General features: G+C 39.0%; 1 non-coding gene across 1 annotated transcript; it reads left to right on the top strand.

The window, feature by feature from the left end:
• The first annotated feature begins 10251 nt into the window (after positions 1 to 10251).
• Positions 10252 to 10333, top strand: trnas-cga. The gene has a single exon. It is a non-coding gene; the product is annotated as a tRNA-Ser (tRNA).
• The last annotated feature ends 1444 nt before the right edge of the window (positions 10334 to 11777 follow it).

The following is an 11777-nucleotide window of genomic DNA, read 5'->3' as shown; positions in this document are numbered from 1 at the left end:
CTGAGAATGGAGAGGACAACACAGGCCCAGTGTTGTTTTTGGCAGCAATTTTAGATTTAGTCACATTTTTGTCATTTCCATATGTGATGGTTTTAGTCTAGTTTTAGTCAACGCCAAAAAGTTTTGGTCAATTTGAGAAAAAAAAAGAAAAGAGAAATTCTTAGTCTTTTAATCAAATAATTTAGGTAAATAAGACTGGGATTTGGAATAGAGGAAAACGGGTTGTATCAAGCGTTGCAGTTAATAAAACGACAGTTAACTTTAACGCTTTTGTATAATAACCAAAATTAATGGCTCTAGAGTCTCCCATTGTTGGAGATGCAGTGCTGCCGTGTACTGTACTTCAATACTGTTGGGCAGAAAACTTTCATCTCCATATTTCAACTTTTTTCATGAATTGATGCCCTACTGCTGTAGTGTAATTTTAAAGTCTGTGATGTGCTAAAAAGAAGATAAATGAATAAGATGCATGCTGAATGACTTTTACATCATGTTTGATTATAAGGTTGTATTGATTATGATAGTTTGATCATGTTTGATTATAAGATTATGATTGAATTACAATGATATGTCCGACCATAATGTCATTAGCTTGATTACAACATTAAGTTTGCTATGATGGGCCTTCACCAGGCATATGCTACTAGATCACAAAGGGAGAGCACTGGAATCAAATGTACATCTACTGTATTCCTCACAAGAGCATGTGTATATGTAGAAGATAGTTGTGCTTATCGCACTTGGTAAAGTTATTTTAAAGAATAATGAGTGGACTAGAAGATAAAGGTGTAAAATGGACGGGAGTAACTTTGTGAAACTGGGAGCCTAGGGAAATTCCAAAACTACTGACGTGACTGCAGGTGTTTGAACCTGAGGAAAAAAATAGAAAAGGTATTTGGTGTAGATCACGATGCTCCAGAGCCATGTGGCACATCTGGCATCCAAGGCCATGCAGCACATCTGGCATCCCAGGCCATGTGGCTCATCAACAGTGATGAAGACAATTCATCAGGTTTGGTACGAATGCAGACAGTACTCATGATTTTCCTGTTACCAGGGGTACATTATCACCAGGATTCACAACGTGGAGTCCTTCTGATTTATTTTACACTCCAGAGATCATCAACATCATTGTAACATAACAAACTTGAATGGGAGACATAAATGAGTCACACCAGGTTCAGAATAATCAACTCCACAAGCTGAAGAGACCTTACAGTCTCAGAGAGGACAAGCTTACCACCATCCGCTCAATATAGGAGATGTGGACACATCAGCCTTGGGAGAGATGTGTGTGTCAATGAGCAGCTTGTCCCTTTCAAAGGCCGGTGCAAATTTTGGCAGTGTATGCCAAGCAAGCTGACGTAAAGTACGGATTGAAAATCTGGGTCACTGCAGATGTTGCTACCTCCTATGCTTGGAGGTGCCAGATTTATACAGGAAAGAACGCTGGCAGCGCTGTGGGGTCGACCAGGGACAACAAGTCGTCCTGGAGATGACAGAGCGGCTCCGAGGGGTCGCTGTCACATATTTATTGCTATGCATCTATTCCAATGCATTTATTCCAATATTAGTCTTTTAATTCTAACTGAAATAGTGGACTTGGCTGAGAGTGGATGAATTTCCTTTTTTTAGTATTCAGTAGACTTATTCGTTATTTGGTCTTTTGTAGGTTATCAGCACCAACAGCTGCAAAAGAAAGACCAGTCAGTGGCTACAGGTTCTTTTCTACAACATGACTGACAGAACCATGCAAAGACTCATTAGAGGAGGCTTTTCTTGGAGGAGCTGGAGGAAAAACCTGGTGTCTGCACACAGCAAGTTCCTGGAGTTAGTTGGAGTTCCTGTAGTTAGACAAATGAGTGCTAAAGAGTTAGATTTCTGGAGTTTATTTTATTACTCTGGCTAGTTTGACTTTAGGGCTACTCTCTGGCTGAGTTATACTTTCACTGGTGTTCAAGAACAAGTCTTTTAATACTGTCTCTGAGTTGATGAGTGTGTTACATCTTACTTAGAGCATGTAACTACTCCCATTTACCATAGTGCGTACTCTGCGTATCTGTGTAATGGTAATGACAGATATAAAACTTAGTCTGATAAACGTAAACTAATGACGCTCAACTCAAATGTGATTAAAGTAGCTGTTTTTTATGTTTTTTTTTAGGTAGCGCCTTATCCAGTAAAGCAGTCGCATGTCTGCCATGTAAGAGTATGTTTTACAGCATAATAGCGGGGGCGGAAGTTGTTAAGTCAGCTTTGGCTAGCTAATGGTTGAGCTTAGAAATTGTAGGCCTGCAATGTTTTAAACAGTGGTGAAAATGTGTATTCTGGTCATGGAGCACGTTCTTCACTAACGTCACACTAACAAAGGCTGTCACAATAAAAGACATACTGCGGGTAAAATAAATGTTCATAGTAAACATATTTCTAAAGGTGCTATTGACATGAACTTTTCACCAGGTGTTGGTAACAGCCCAAGTAATACATGCATAGAAAGAAACCAAAACAAATAAGTTCACAAATTAAGTTATGTGAAATAATGAGAAATAACAAAGGGAAAAAGTATTGAACACACTTACTGTAATGACAGCTTCAAGATGCCTCCTGTATGGAGAAACTAGTCACATGCCCACAAACAGTCTTTAAATCTCAAATCTTCTTTAGGCCTCTTCTATGAACTCTGACTTTTAGTTCTTTCCATAGGTTTTCAGCTGGATTCAAGCCAGGTGATTGGCTGGGCCATTAGCAGCTTTATTTTCTTTCTCTGAAGCCAGTTGAGAGTTTCCTTGATCTCTGTGTTTGGGATCATTGTCTTGCTGAAATGTCCACCCTTGTTTCATCTTCATCATTCTCGTAGATGGCATCAGATTTTTCTCAAGAATGTCTCGGTACATTTTTCCATTCATCCTCCCTTCAATTATATGAATGATGTTCCCACCTCTAAACTTCACTGTCGGTATGGTGTTTCTGGGGTGATGTGCAGTGCATTTTGTCCTCCAACCATGGTGTGTGTTATGGCATCCAAAGAGTTCAATTTTGCTCTCATCTGACCATTTCCATTTCTCCATTTCCCAGTATTTTACAGGCTTGCACATGGTCTTGCATGGTGAGCATGCATACAGGCCATGGACTTTGAGTGCATTGTGTGTTGTTTTCTTTTAAACAATTGTACCTACTAACTGTCCACAAGTGGTCCTTGGCTCTTGGGCAACTCTTCTGATAATTTGTTTCACTCCTCTGTCAGAAACCTTGCAAGGAGCACCTGTTCGTGGCCAGTTTATGGTCCAATGATGTTCTATCCACTTCCAGATTATGGCCCTAATAGTGCTCACTGGAACGTTCAGAAATCGTTCTGTAACCAATGCCATCAGAATGTTTTGCAACAATAAGGTTGTGAAAGTCTTGAGAGAGTTCCTTGCTTTCACTCATCATGATATGTTCCTTGTGTGACACCTTGGTAATGACACACCTTTTTATAGGCCATCAGGTTGGACTGAACCAGCTGATATTTATTTGCACTGACAAGGGGCAGGATGGCTTTCTGATCACTGACAGATTTCAGCTGGCGTCTTGGCTTTCCATGCCTTTTTCCACCTCCCTTTCTGTGTGTGTTCAATACTTTTTTCCCTCTGTTATTTTTTACGTTATTAAACATAACTTAATTTCTGAACTTATTTGTTTTGGTTTCTTCATATTTTACGTGCTGTAATTTCTCTTTAATGTCGGGCCAACATTAAAAATAAAAGTTCAACGTGGAGGGACGAAGCAATATAATAAACTGGAAAAAGCTTGCCTGTTAGTAAACCAGCAGTTCCCTGCCCTTGGGATTGTTTTCTTTTTTGAAAGACCCATACTCTCAAAGGGGATATGTAAATTTGCATGCCTTGTTGCATATAAGCACCATAAATAACATGCAGTATATTTGTGAGATACCTTTATCTTTTTCTTTCAGGAACAACTTTAACAGGCAACATGAATCCAAAAGTGTTTCCTCTGTGATTCATCCTTTCAGTTAAGCTTTGCTTTTGTACCGGCACCTCAAAAAATTGTTTCCATGACAACTTCCATGCTTTCCAATTAAGTAAAACATCCTGGAAGATGCTAGTTCTACAAAGAAAGTGATTAAGACACTTTTTTATGTACTTTAACGGTAAAGTAAATAGTCTACCTCAGGTCAGGTTTTGTGTACATCTGCTGACCTACATTATCTAAAGCAGTACCATGTCGTTTAGAGTGTTTTGTACACCTCCGCAAATGGCATTATTTGCTGCCTGTTGTTTGCTGTTACGTTTTACACAGTTTTCAGACAGTCATTCATTCAGAATATATTCATGCATTACATTTTAAATTGATGGATTTGTTGACATAAAAGCAATAAATCAAACTGTTAATGATATACAGTATGAGTGTTTAATTGTTTAGAACGTCACGTCTCAACAGGCTGCTGCTATTTGTCGCTAAAACCAATATCCACATTATCATGGTATATAAAATGTCATACAAAGTATTATGCATGTGTGGTCACATGTCGTCAAAAAAAGAACGAGAAAATTTACGAAAGAATGTGCAGAATATATTAACGTGTTAATTCACAATTGCAGCTGCAGATTCTACTTTGTTGATGAGCACATGCTCCTAGACAACAAGACAAAAATATTACAGCCACCTCCACAATGTCCAGTACTGACATAGACAACAGGAAGAAAAGGGCACATGATTAACACAAAGACAATGACGAAACCTCAAGTTTGGTGGTGAATCAGTCCCACGAGTCGTCATCCTCACCCAGCATGAAATCTGGAAGAGTTACTAATGAATATTTTCTGAAATCCAGACAGCTAACATGTTCAAAGGTGCTGGACCCCCCATTATATGTTTTTTTTTTTTTTTTTGTGCCTATTATTAGCTTCGCTTGTCCCTGCAGGATATATTCTATATCCTATTTGTTTGAAGCGGGGGGCACATAATGCGTATGGAGAGCAATAAACCACTCATTTGTAGACACAAGTTGATTCACGATGATTCATAAATTGAACAGTACATCAAAATGAGATCACCAAATATTAATCAAAAGAAAGAGAGCAAAAGAAGTCCCCGACAATTAAAAGCCTAGTTGCACTGTTTTTTGATGAGCCTGTTCAGAAGATAAATGACCCTGCAAATAAGGGTGACCTGATGCTTTCCTGTGAGTCAGTATAAATTGAAACTCCTTCTGTTGCGGTGATCAAGACAGAGCTCTCTCAGTAGCCATGTACTGTAACGTTAGCCTCTGCTATCAAGTAAAGTGCCTGCAAACTGCACAACATAACACTTTCTCTCTTTACTTGTGAAGATTCAGAAGATGGTAGGTGGGGATAGGTGATGGGGATGTTAGCGGTGTAAAGTTTTCAAATAACACATGTAGTAAACAAGTATGTCAGTGATTATATTGACATTGTATCCAGCTGACAGGGCGGGTAAAAAGCAAGTGTACTGAACGCTCTTTAACTGTAATAAAGATGACGAAACGTCCAGTGCAGCCTCGTAGTTTTCCCACTGAGTGGTTTTAAAGATTAATGTAGGTGGCATCAACGATCTTGGCAGTGTCTAACTCTGCTTGACTCCAATTGCAGCTGATGATCAGTGAGGATTTATGGACATTTGGAGCCAACCTCGGAGCCAATGGACATTCTAGGGCCTTCAGTGTTTGCTTCCTTTTTTTTTTCAGCCCTGGAGGTTTCTGATAACTCTTGTCTGATGACAGACAGACAGAATGCACACAGAATGCCTGAAACAACACTGGATTCAGAGCAGTACTGTTACCTAGCAGATGAAATTATGCTTAAAATAACACCACAGCCTATTGGGTTTTATAATATCATTAATAACTGAGTATTACATGAATAGTTCACAATACAATAAAATGTACCTCATTTACTCCAGCCAGTTTAGTGTTACTCTAACTTGAGTGGCTACCTGGGCTAAAACGTATTTAGAAAAGATATATATATATGTGTGTGTGTGTGTGTGTGTGTGTGTATATTCCAACTATTCTATATATAGATTCTAAAACCAATCATTTTTTATCAGTTATATAACCTATTTTAAAGGGTTATTTTATGTAATCTAAGGAAACCTTGCTTGAAAACCTTGAAAATATCTCGCTATTTTAAATCTAGGTCACACAACAACATGCAGCCAATTTTAGGTATCTTAAAAGGAACACACAAACACGTATTTGTATGGCTGTCTTTGTGAGGCCATTCATTGCACTGCAATCCCTAGTCTCTCACACTAACCTTACCCATTACAACTAACTAGTCTACTTACATTTTAATGCACATATCCGTCTGTATATGTTTATAGTACCTCAATCAACCATTGTGTAGATTTTGCTCATTTACCTGTATATATGGCCAATTCAATTCAATTTTATTTATATAGCATCAATACCAATACCAATTGTCTCAAGACCCTTTACTAAAACCGTTCCGAAACCTCCAGAGTAAGCCTGAAGGCGATGGTGGCTAGGAAAGTCTTCCTTTTAACAGGAAGAAACCTTGAGCAGAACCTTGTAAGTCGGGTCTCACCTGTATATAGGTTTTCATCTGTAAATAATGTCCATATGCTCATAATATATCATATTGTATCATACTATTCATTCTATATGCATTCCTATACTTGCTGCTTTCTGCACTTCTGGATGCTATACTGCATTTCATTGCAGTAATGAGAATAAAGTAATTTAATTTAATGTAATCTAATCTAATCATCTAATTGTCCAACACCTAAACTTAACTTAAACGTAAATTTAAGCTCATCTCTAAAACCAAGACATAACAAACAGCCCTTTAAACATGTGTGATAAACTAAACATAAGCACAAAATGTTCATACACATACTCAGTGTTTGAGTGTTTACATAGTTGTAGGTTTAGTCTAAAAGACATAGTCTGTCTGTTAGTTCTGATGAACATGGCATACTACAAAGGGTAGATTTACTTTATCTAAAGTTAGAACAAACTAGATGAGATGTACTGTAATGTATAGAGCCATGGTGATGTGAAATGCTCTGCTGGGACGTATAATAAAAGAAAATAACAAATCGTTTTAAAGAATTATTTAAAAAAGCATTTATTAACAACACAGCTCTCGGTGTCTGCTAATGTGTACAATTAATCAGTGTCTGACCATTTATGAATTATGCTAAGAATTACACTCTCATGTTACTGCCAACTGGAACTAGGTCCTGTACTATACGTACTGTATGTATGCTTTTCTTTTTTGTTTAGCTTTGTAGATTATTGTGAGGTGTTTTTAGCTGTTGTTTGTGTTGTTTTGTTGTGTGGGGTGTTTTGGATAATTTAGCACTGCAATATAAAGACAGTTGTGTTGGGTGTGAACTCCAGAAAAGTTAGCAATGGCCTTAGCCAAAGCTAATGGAGATATAAAAAATAATATAAATGAAATGAAATGAAATTTCTGGAGATTTATCCTAATTCTAACTCTAATTAGAATGAGCAAACAGAAAACTTACTAAAATACAGTATAAATGACAGCACCATTACAGCTAAACACCAGTCCATTAACATACGTACTAACACAATTCACAACCTGTAATGTAACAAGTCCTTTTTACAATTTACAGTAAAATATGTCTTTTTTTTTTATTAATTTGTCAGGTTCTAATTATATCTCATCTCATCCTCTACCACTGCTTATCCTCACTAGGGTTGCAGGGGTTTCTGGAGCCTATCCCAGCTGTCAACGGGCGAGAGGCGGGGTACATCCTGGACAGGTCGCCACCTTATCGCAGGGCCAACACATAGACAAACAACCATTCGCACTCCCACTCACACCTAGGCTCAATTTAGAGTCACCAATCAGCCTAACGAGCATGTCTTTGGAGGTAGGAGGAAACCGAAGTACCCGGAAAGGAGGCATCAGCGCTAACCACCGAGCAAATGTTTTATCGATTAAAAAAAAAACGTAGCTGTGGTTTCTTCCTTCCTTATTAACATGAGTATCATCATTCAGTGGTGCTCCGGGCTGCATTCTTCTTAAATATCAGCCCCGTTCGGGACATTTAAGATGACCACATTGCAAGGCGATGTGAGAGGAAGAGAGCACACTGGTGAAGATTAGTTCCCATAAGCTTTGACTTAGCCTCCGAACTTAGCGGACCCTGAGGGATTTGAGTATGAGTGAAGCTGAGACAGTGAACACGAAACTCAGAGGGGACGGCATGCAAATTAGAGGACACACGCACAAACTGAGACTATGCTGAATGTGTGTGTTCTATTGGGTTGCAGGAAAACATGAAAGAGAAAGAAGCAAGTGAAAGTAAAATGTTCAGAAAATATTTGCATTTGCAGAAAATACGAATTTGCAAGTCTGCAATTTGCAAGAAATTCTCTTTTTTCCAAGGACAGACATTCAGAGGCACTTCGGTTTAAAAGACCAGCGGTAAAGCATAACTTCAGTGACCTGCAATGTTTTAAATCATGACTCAAAGCTGTAGATCATGACCAGTGGACAATGCATTGATGACTGCCATCTGAGGAGAAGGGTGTCGAGGTGCTTTGGGGGTCTTCATGCTGCAGATGAGTCAGTGAGTCACACAGCCATAAATATGATAAATTTGATTTATCAAATTCTGCAACCCCCTTTGCTGCCTAATGTTATGAGCTTGACACATCCACATTTGAGCATAAATCATGGTTGTTTCTGGCCATTAAAACATAGCATGGTCTCTGTACATTATTTACAGAGAATCACAGAGGATGAACTGGGCAGAATTTAAACAGAAAAACACACGAGACGCTGCTCGGATTAAGCTTACCTCTCCACATCATTTCCTTTGCTTGCATCTTCTTCAGCCAAAAATATTTCCAGGGTCGCACCCTACACTTAATTTACCCAAGCTCACGATGTGTCAGTGTCATTCCCTTCACTGTTACAAGCATATAAATCATACATTAACCTTTGAGATGGATGCGGTGACACCCGTATTTGCAGGAAGGTCTCTGTCATAAAAGGTTTGATCTATGACGTACAACTTTACAAGTGATGCGTGCCAATTTTACTTGGAGGTCTCAGAAACGCATAACTACATACAGGCTGCCTCACTGGCCCTGCAGGATGAATGGGAACCATTATTAGTTGCACCTGTGCACACACACTGTTGGCAGTCCAGGCCAAGATTACTACTACAAATTATCAGCACAGAAGCATTAGAGTCACAGAGATACATCTGTATGCTCTTCTTCTGACTTGTCTGTCAGAGTGAAAAGGGTAGGATGTGGGCAGGTTACGAGAGGGCATCAAATCAAATCTGGTAGATTTAATTATTTGCACAAAACCTGGAGCTTTGGAGGACTACTGGCATCCATGCACAGCTCTCTCCTCTGCATAGATCTGGAGGAAGAAAGTTCTGAATAACCTTAACGGCATACTTAAAATTTAAAGTCTGGGTTGTCTGAAATAAAAAATAAATAAATAAATAACAAACACACCTCCAGAGCCACCATTATGTTTACTGAGTGGGGTGAGCTAGTAGTCACCCGCAAATTTAATTTGATGCAGGACCAAAATTATATTGTGTATTTGTATTTCACACAACGTTCCATCTATCTGCTTTTATCGACGGGGCCTAAGTGCCAGCAGGCAACTGCATAAAACTTGTAGCATAAATAAGTCACACACTTTCCCACTTATGTGACCAGTACCCTTAATAATAATAATAAATAATACAAGTACAAATGATGCTCCTCTGAATACTGACTGAATTTTGCCTGCTCTGGTTTCGCCTTCTCTGGTACTTGCGCATTTGTGTTCTCATCCCCATTTGAGAACTACTCAACAATGGAACCAAACCATTGACACACTAACATTTTCAAGCTCATTTGAATCCAGTTTTCAGTGTCTTAACAGTACTCACGATTCACTGTGTCCACCGTGGTGAGGGAACACTTCCTCAGGCTCTGCCCACGTTCATAAGGATCCAGTTTGCCCTCAGCAGCTTGCTGCAGTAAGTGTTTCCTGAAGTCTCTCATACTGCTAGCACGAAGAGCTAACTAGCAACAGGCCGCAGTGTGGTCACGGTTTAGCACCAACTAATTCCAGACGGTAAAGGGCTCCAAGTGAGCGTCCAGTCTGTCCACCAAACAAATATACTAATTCACACTAACATGTACATTGTACCTTGTACACACTAATCCACCTGGAAACCAGATACGTCAACTTCAACATCACTAATTGCCAGTATCTAACAGCTGTGATGGCCGAGTGGTTAAGGCGTTGGACTCGAAATCCAATGGGGTTTCCCCGCGCAGGTTCAAATCCTGCTCACAGCGGTTGTGTCAACTCAACTCTGAACTTGCGTAATAGGAGATCCACTCCTTGCTGTTGAGGACATCTATTCTCTCTCTGACTAAACCGCAACACCTACCAAATATTAGTTTGGTATTTGCTGGTTATTATTTATGCATTGTTTAACAACCTGTATTTTGTATCACCTAATTTATCATCTACCATTTCCTCTAGTGTCTTTAGAGGAAATCATTTATAGTCTAATTAAGCACAAATGCTCATTGTACCTCAATCAATCAGTGTGTAAGTTGCTCGCCTTGCCTCACTGGTCTCACCTGTACATTGGTTTTCATCTGTAAATATTGTCCATATGCTATAAAACAACTTGTACCAAACCACTTATATACCACACAGTTTATGCTACATGTATTTACTGCTTATTGCACTTCTGGTTAGATGCTAAGCTGCATTTCGTTGCTCTGTACATCTGTAATAAAGTCAATAAAGTTGAATAGAATAAATGACTGTGGTGCGTTCACAAACCATGCTGAACATAGAAGATCCCATTTATTTGGACCTTCACAAAAACCAGTAGTCATCATCATTTTGTTATTTTAGCTGTATACCAAAACACGTTCAAGATTCATTTGAGTGTGTGCACTTTACTTCAGTTGAGTAAAGTGCAGACTCTGAGTTGTAATTTGATGCTATTCACATCCAACTGGAGGAAGGATATAGGAATTGCACCTCTTTAATATATGTAGCCACCTCTTTTTAAAGTGACCGAAAGGGACAATTGACTCAAAAGCTATTTCATGGGCCGCATGGACTATTCCTTCATTAATCCTTCGTCATTTAAGCAGGTGAAGGATCTGTTGGAAGTTGATTCCAGGTGTGTCATTAGCACTGAGAAGCTGTTGCTGTGAACCCACAACATGCGCTCAAAATGATCCAATTCCAATTAAGTGGTCAGAAAATTATTATTCATATTCTGCAAATAATTAGTCTTGGTTCGTCTATGCCAGCGAGACGTGTAGTGACAGGCAGGCAATTAAATCCTCTTCCACTACATGGCTGAAGGTAGATAATTAATCTGTCTATCTACCTGTTGCCATTCAGACAACGCCACTAGTCATGATGGTTGGAGTGAAACAGCAGTGATAGCCATGGATAAATACTGGAAAAGAAAAAGTACTCAGCCCAAACTGGAGAAAATTCAGACCCAGCTGAAGGTATTATTATGAGTAGTGGTCATAAGAAAGCAAAAAAAGGTGAGCTCAAGACAGTACAATGAAAGTTATCTTTCCCTTGGATTTACTTTTACCGGGAAACCAAGCTGACTCCGTCCTACTTGATGTGTGGAGAAAAGCTGTCTAACACTGCAATGCTTCTATGTGAACTTAAACGCCATCACCCCAAAACCTGCATCCCTTCAAAACAAAAACACAGAATACTTTCTTAAACTGCGTGAACAGACTGAGAAACATG

The sequence above is a fragment of the Mugil cephalus genome, chromosome 2 (assembly GCF_022458985.1).
Source record: "Mugil cephalus isolate CIBA_MC_2020 chromosome 2, CIBA_Mcephalus_1.1, whole genome shotgun sequence".
Lineage (NCBI taxonomy): Eukaryota > Metazoa > Chordata > Actinopteri > Mugiliformes > Mugilidae > Mugil > Mugil cephalus.
Note: the sequence above shows the minus strand (reverse complement) of the source record. Positions and strands in the feature narration are given on the sequence as shown.